An 8,386-nucleotide genomic window follows, 5' to 3' on the forward strand; every position below is an offset into this window, starting at 1 on the left:
CAGAGGTGCTCGGGGAAACCACTGACATTGTTCTCCCCACCAGATGTGCTCCAGTCATCTTGTGGTTTAAACTACAGGGAACTGGCAGCTTCTACAGACTACATGGCTCCACATCGGATGGCTGGATAATGCCTAGCAAGGAGAAAAGTGTCAGTGGTTTACAATACACCTTAGAAGAAACATATGCAGTTCTAATTTCCCTACAAAAATCATATTCAAAAACATGTAGCCGGGTAACTCAGAAGTTATCCGGCGAAATAAATGTTTGGGCACATATCCAACTAAAATTCTAGCCAGATAACTTATTATATGACTAAAATTTGGCTGGATAAATTAGGGGGTGTTCTGGGGATGTAATTGGGAGGAGCTGAGTTAACCAGATAAGATATCCAGCTAATTCTGATATTCAGGTAACTTATCTGGCTAAATCTGGTCTTCCCATAGCCCTGTGCTGAGTTTATCTAGCTAAGTTGCCAAACCTCACAGTGGCTGAATATGTTTATATGTGCCCTGCAGGTAAAATCGGGGCTGGATCTGCCTGTCCTGAAAATATGGAGCAACCATAATTGCATGACAGATGAATGTTTAAAGATACAAGCTTAGGAGACTCCCTATATCTCCTTTATAATACTTATAATCTAAGAATTACATGCTAGATTTTAAAACCTTAAGAACCAACAGGACTGGAGGAGTAGCCTAGAGATTTGAGCTGGGCTGAGAACCAGGAAAGCAAAGATTCAAATCCCGGTTATCCTACTGACTTTGGGCAAATCACTTCACCTTCTATTGACTGAATAGCAGCTTGAATTATAAACCCTCTGGGGCAGGGAAATGCCTACTCTACCTGATTTGTAACTCACCTTGAGCTACCAATGAAAAAGTGAGTAATTAAATCCAAATTCCTAGAGAGCATGTAAAGGAAGTGCTGTGCATCCCTCACAGCAGGGAGCTGGAGCCATCGTATGCATGTCATGTGGCTGATGTGCAGATGGTTTGATGAAGGATGGCTTCAGTTCTGCAGAAGCTTGAGCCTTTCCAAGGAGCATATTAACACGACAAATCCTCTGCAGGCCAGGACATGGCACAGTGCCTCCTCTATCGTGCCATGGATTAAGTTGCACGGGGCCTACTTAACAGTGGCTCAGGACTTTGTCATGCAGATAGGGAATGAAATTATTAATTTAAAAAAAGGGTGTGGAAAGGGGTGAGGGATAAAAAAAAATGGAGATGATAATACACTTGCACTTTTGGCTTCAATGTCTGATGTCTTCCCAAAGGATGGACTGTACAGCCTATGCTATTTTTCTCTGTCATTATATATATTACGCAGTGTGTATGTGTGTGTTTGTTTAAAGCGTATTCTGTTTTCAGGCTGGGTCAGCAGGTGAGCGCAGAGAGGAAATGAATCCCCGCAGGCTGTAATAATGGTAACTGTCAGGGAAAAAAGTCAAGGTCTCTGCTAGCAGTGGCCTGCTATGACTTCTGACCAGGGGAAAAGAAAAAAAAATAGATGGAGCTGATGTCCCACTCCCTCAGGCATCTCAGGAAGCAACGGGATTGAGTTTAACCCTTCAAGGCCTGTGCCTGCACAACTGGCTTTTCAAGTTTCATCAGTTGTTTAAACTGAGTTCTGTCTTATTTTTTTTAATTCCAATTTGATGTGAAAACCAAATGTTCAAAAAACAAACTGTTCATCCTTTAGTTTGCAATGCTTCAGAAGTGATTGTTTTGGTATTTCTTTAAACAGATTCTCTGTCCCCTCTGGGAGCCATCAGGTCAGACAACAAAGCCCCGCATTAGGTCCATTGGAGAAGTGATGTCACTGTGGCACTCTCCAGAACATGGCTGCTCCTCTCTAGACAGGTAGAGAGTTTTATTCCTTGCAAAGGTTTTCGTATAATTAGGGGATCAGTTTTGAATGGCCCATGTTATTTGTTTACCATTTTCAAAAGTACTCATGCTATTTTATCCCCTCCACCACCCACACAAAATGGTAGATGCAAAGTCTGAGGGTGCTCTTGGTTTGTGTGCTTTATGCTAACTAGGTTGCATACTTTCTGTGTAGCTTCCCCTTAAAAATTAGCTTTGAAAGATGCCTGATAAGTATCTGTGCACTTTGCAACTATGTGGGCTACTCAAAATTGCTCCCCCTAAATGACAGATATTAAATGACACATAGCACTCCAGTGCCAGGCATACTTTTGAAATAGTGCGTAAAGAACAACGGGCAGTTCTGCCTTTTGAGCTCTCTCTCAGAGGGGCATTGTTTGTGCTGGATTCATTCTGAGATCTTTATATCTAGAAAGATTTTTAAAAAGCCATTTGTTTATGAAATGTTCTATTTTTTTTTTCATTCCAATTCTGATAAAACATGCTCGTATATCATGCAATACAAACACAGTAACTTTAAATGGTGAGAGTAAATTTAGGTAAAAGACCAGTGAGTTTGACATCCGTGCCAGGCAAAATTGTAGTAAGTATCATTTTAAATAAATAATAAAGAAAGAAAGAACAAAATTGCTGAACATATAGATAGGCATAGTTTAATGGGGCAAAACCAACATGAATTTAGCCAAGGGAAGTCTTGCCTCACAAATTTGTTAGATTTTTTTCAGGGCGTAAATAAACATGTGGATTAAGGTGAGCCAATTGATATAGAGTACCTGGACTTCCAGAAAGCATTTGGCAAAGTCCCTCATGAGAAACTTCTTAGACAATTAAAAAGTCATGGGATAGGGGGCAGTGTCTTACTGTGGATTGCCAACTGCTAAAAAGATAGAAATCAAAGAGCAAGGCTAAATGGTAAATTTTCCCAAAGGCGAAAGGTGACTAGTAAAGTGCCCCAGGAATCTATTCTGGGACAACTGTTTTTTAATATATTTATAAATGATCTGGAAATGGGGACAGTGAGTGAGGTGATCAAATTTACTGATGACACCAAATTATTCAAAGTTGTTAAATCACAAGAGGATTGTGAGAAATGAAAAAAAGGACCTTGCAAAACTGAGAGACTGGGCATGCAAATGGAAAATGAAATTTAACATGGACAAGCACAAAGTAAGGCACTTAAGGAAGAGTAACCCAAATTATAGCTAAACAATGCAAGGTTCCACATTAGGAGTCACCACTCAGGAAAAGGATCTAGGTGTCATCGTTGATAATACATTGAAATCTTCTCAGTGTGCAGCAGCAGCCAAGAAAGCAAATAAAATGCTAGGAATTATTGAGAAAGGAATAGAGAATAAAACAGAGAATATCACAACGCCTCTCTATTGCTCCATGGTGAGACCTCATCTTGAGTACTATGGGCAGTTCTGGTCACCACATCTCAAGAAAGATATAGCAGAATAAGAAAAGGTACAGAGAAGGGCAACCAAATTGATAAAGGGGATGGAACAATTCCCCTATGAATGTTGGGAATTATTAGAAAGGGAATGGTGAATAAAACAGAGAATATCACAACGCCTCTCTATTGCTCCATGGTGAGACCTCATCTTGAGTACTATGGGCAGTTCTGGTCACCACATCTCAAGAAAGATAGAGCAGAATTAGAAAAGGTACAGGGAAGGGCGACCAAAATGATAAAGGGGATGGAACAATTCTCCTATGAGGAAAGGCTAAAGAGGTTAGGACTCTTCAGCTTGGAGAAGAGACGGCTGAGGGGGGATATGATAAGAGGTCTATAAAATCATGAGTGGAATGGATCGAGTAAAGTTAATCAGTTGTTCACTCTTTCAAAAAAATGTACAAAGACCAGGGGGGACACAACAAAGTTACTAAGTTGTACTTTTAAAGCTAATAAGAGAAAATATTTTTTTACTCAATGCATAACTAAGCTCTGAAATTCGTTGCCAAAGGATGTGATGAAAGCTGTTAGTGTAGTTCCTGAAGGAAAAGCCCATAAACAATTAAGGTGGACTTGGGGAAAGCCACTTCTTATCTCTGGGATGAGCAGCCTGGAATCTATCCTGCCAGGTACTTCTGACCTGGTTTGGCCACTGTTGGAAATGGGACACTGGGCTTGATTGACCTATGGTCTGACCCACTATGGCAAATCTTTTGCTCATATGTTAAATATTATGTTTTCTTTTTTTTGCCCTATTGTTCCTCCTTTCTCCTTTTTGCTTCCAGCTTAATTAGAGCAATGGCTGGGATTCTGGCATGAGGAGCCTTCATTCACCTGTGGATTTTGTCCCCTATTTTAATAGTCCCTGCCACTATTCCTACTCTGCTCATTGCAGCAGTGATCTTGAGGATGGGAGCCATGCACCAGGAATCATTCCAAAAATCTGTAGTATGAGCTTTAGACGCAGTCACTAGGTGACTCCTTTAGTGATAAATATGACTCCCTCCTCCCAGGAGCTTTCAGCACTGCTTCCACAGCATCCGGAAACCTGTCCCTGAGATTAAACCAGGGATGTTCCATAGGGCAGCATGCAGCACTGCCACTGGACTGGCCCTAAAGAAAAAATATTTCTTGTTTACAGCAGGATAAGAAAATCAAACCTTGCTACCAAGGTGTAAAGTGAAAACTTGGGTATACAGATACCCAAAAGCTGATCAGATTTCATTCTTTTGCTGATGCTCCTTTTCAGAAAACATTCCTTTACCACAAATATTTCAAGTTGGGATTTCTTAAACTAGAATTGAGAGCAGAGAACTAGGAAGGAATATGTGTCATGGTGCATACTGGACGAACTCGGATGTACATGTAAGATGTAATGTGAAGCATGAAGAGAAAGGTCAAAGTGGCAATATGTTAGGAATTAACATGGAAATAAATTTGGTTTTGTGATATGTTTTCATCATTTTATTTTCCACCTATATGATTTGTTTTATTTGTTTCATTATATGTATGTTACATTTTTCACAATGCATGTACTTTAGTGAATTTTGCAAATTGTGCATGCCACAATGCTTTAGCATGTGCTGAAATGACATATTTTGTTAGTTTTTCTGTCGTTTTGGATGAGAAATCAGATATTGTTGATTTTATGTTTTAAAAAAACAGCACATCCCTACACTGTCTTTCAAATAGACAAAATGGCTGCTCTCGGACTCAGGAGCTAGAAACCCTCTTCATGGTGAGCTGGCTCATCGGCCCTTTGGTTTAAAGCTTATTGTGACATGACATGGGCATTTGTATAGCATGTTGAAACATGAAGGTTCTCTTTCAAGAGTTTTCAGATGTATACTTCCATTTGTTTCATAGTCAACCAAATGTTTGGCATAGTCAAGACCAAGGTTTACAGCTTTCTCCACTCTTAGGGAGAGCTTTCTGAAGATCCCAGGGAGAAGGGGGGCCTGCCACATATGCAACCTCTTTTTCTGTCCACCACATCCTAACTTTAGGTTGATGGAGTCACTTCTGGTGGTGGAAGTTGGTGACTTCCACAGGCGAGCCACCCCTGAGCACGAGGAACTGTGCCCAATTGGCAATGTATGCATATTGCTACTTTTTTGTGTGATATTTATCCCCAAATTTCAGGACAGTATCCCAGCTAATTTAAAATAATTGTGCTTCTCTCCCAGTTCTCTTGCTTTATTCCTCCCATCCCTTCCCTGGACAATCACATCCACCTATAAATCTGTTGCCCTATTAATATTTAAATTTCCCAAGGAAACTCCTTACAAGTTTCAGCAGCTGGAGTTGAAGCCTTGACTATTAGCGATACTGCACGCAAGTTTCAAATTGGTGCTGATTCAAGCCTTGTTGTGTCTGTGCCCAGTTGAAAATCTGGGTATGGTGTGCATGGTTGTGATTTCTATGCATGTATTTTGAATTTAGACTACTGCTTCATGTCATTGGATGACACGGTACCTTGCTGAGTTTCCAATACCAGTATTATTGCATGCAAGCAAACCATTCACCAATATAGAGCTTGCCTTGCTTTACCCAGTGCTGCATACCTCAGATAGTGCTATAGAAGTGATAAATAGTAGTAGCCAGGACTATCTTTAGTCTTCTTATCCAAGCATATGCATGGCAACACTTTTTTATGCAATAAGAAGTACAGTGCTCAGCACATTTACTTATGAAAGTGAACCATAGAAAATGCATCTTCATATTCACTACCAAGCTTCCCAGGTCTGTATTATGGCATGTGAAAGAAGCCTTTTATTGTTGGCTAGTGATCTGAGGTGCATGCAATCTTCAAGGTGGCAATCTCACTCTATGCTCGCATCAGGGCTGTATAATAGTATAACTGGTACAGCCTATTCTAAGGACTGATCCCTTGGTTTTCTAACAGAATCTGTGCTCGGACAAGCAAATGATCGTACAACCTAATTTGCTATTTTAAGGTGAAGGCATTAGGTGTGGAAGGTCCTCAATGTCACCAGGAACCAAGGAGGGGAACAGAATCTTCAGAGCTAATGTCAATTTTCTGCCTGAAATATTTTGATAATTAAAGAAGGCTGATGAAGAGAGGAAAGCAGCACGCCTCCAGAGCTCAGGAAGCAGAGGCCCATTAAATAGAAGAACCAGAAGCGCCAGAGGCGGCAGCTTCAGATTAATGACACTCCAGTAATAGATTTTCCCAGGCACGGTCACACACTAGAGACAACTACTGTGTAGCCACTGCAGCGGTGAGGTTGTTAAAGGAACAGGAATGCTAAATCACCTGGCCCAGGCTGTGGGGAGAGAGCCACCAACCACCACGCCCCTCGCCACCCGCTCCGCTGGGCTGCATTTTAGAAGGGAACAAAATCTCAAAGTCTTGGGCTATCCAGGGACTTGGGGGGGGGGGGGGGTGGAGACTGGAATCACCTGCTCTGTGCTAAGGTGAAATTCTGCAGGGATGAAAACAGGAGAGATGACTACTGTTGTGTACCTTTTATAAAACCTTAAGGAAAAAGGATTGCATCCCAGAATATTTGCTGTATGAAAACTAACATTACTTTGAGTGGGGCCTTAATCTCTCTTTGGGCGCTGTTTATAAAGAGCTCAGTCTAGCAGTTGGTATCAGATAACATGGCCTCTTATGTCCATAGACTTCCTACCTGCTGGTTGTTGATATTGCAAATAAGACCCCAAACAAAAACCCCAGAGAGGAAAAATCAAAATGTACACTTGATAAGAATCACATTTTATTAAAGAGCTGAATAACCTCTATCAGTTTAAAGAAATTATGACCATCATATAAAAGACGTAAAATGCACACAATGCTTGTGACTAAGATATGTTCATAGCGTCTATCGATATAATCCCCAGGCTTATAAGTCAACAATAACTTTTTGTTTTCATACTTGCAGATAAAAAGTACCGAAGCACTTTTAAGGCCTGTACATGGTAATATATGTGGTGTGGGTCTATGAATGTGTTTCTTCAGCTAGTAGTAAACATACAAAAACAAAAATAAAGAAGCAGGACAAACTAAGGAGCTGTATCACAAAAAAAGGATTCTTTTCCTTAACAATAAATTCAATGTTGTTTACATAGTAACACACGCATCAATATTCAAAAGATGTATGCTGTTAAAACAAGCATGTAACCACATAAATCTAAGTGGTTAAAAATCCCCTGACCCCAGACTGCAGAAAATCGCTGCGCACACAGATTTTGCCAGACTAAAAAGGAGTTGGAGTGTGCTAGGAAGGTGTTTTCAAATTTAGCCTGTTGGCATGAAATCCAGAGGTAACCAGCTAAATTTGTGCAGACAACTCTGTCTGCACCTATGGCTGACCTAGATCTATCAACTTTTGCGTGGTTAGATTTAAGCAAGTATTCAGCCACAACTTTAGCCGGATAGCTGTGGCTGAGTATCCGGACAAAGTTAACCAGCTAAAATTGACCAGTTGACTTCATTTCTCCCAGAAAATGAATTTGTCTTTTAGTAAATGACTAGATATTCAACAAAACTGCTTCAACCAAGTGTAACACGCATTACAATTCACACACAACACTGGTATACTTCTGGAAGAATCCAAAAAAAATATATATATGTGTAGCTATCAACCCGACCTCATACACATTAACAAGAGCTTTAAAACATACTGCTCTTGGTGTTAATTACCACATATGTTGGAAAGCTTATCTGTATTGTGGTTATAATCATTGGTCATTGGTTGTAAGCTTACTTGCGTTGCATTTTGCATTGTTTTCTCATTTTTCTCCTTTTCTAATTTTTTTATTTTTTTATTGTTTAACTCTTTTAGAGAAAATATAAAATACTGTGGGAAGTACTTATCTTGAATAACACTTGTTATTTCTGTATACAGCTGAATGTCATAAGCTCTGTACCGGAACACCGGAGTAAAGCAAACAACTATGCCCGACGCGGCTCGCGTTTCTTTTTTTGCTTCTTCAGGGGCTTTGTTGAGTTGTATTTAATATATCACTTCTGTCTCATGACTTCCACAGCATACAATTCAGCTGGTCCTCCCA

At 40.2% G+C, this 8,386-nt stretch overlaps 1 long non-coding RNA gene across 1 annotated transcript in view; it reads left to right on the forward strand.

Moving 5' to 3' along the window:
* Positions 1-1,848, forward strand: part of LOC115076667 — a 176,816-nt gene extending 174,968 nt beyond the window's left edge. Inside the window, exon 4 of the long non-coding RNA XR_003852836.1 lies at positions 1,748-1,848. This is a non-coding gene — a long non-coding RNA (uncharacterized LOC115076667). The remainder of the gene's footprint in view (positions 1-1,747) is intronic.
* Positions 1,849-8,386: the final 6,538 nt, after the last annotated feature.

This window comes from Rhinatrema bivittatum, chromosome 15 (genome assembly GCF_901001135.1).
Source record: "Rhinatrema bivittatum chromosome 15, aRhiBiv1.1, whole genome shotgun sequence".
NCBI lineage: Eukaryota > Metazoa > Chordata > Amphibia > Gymnophiona > Rhinatrematidae > Rhinatrema > Rhinatrema bivittatum.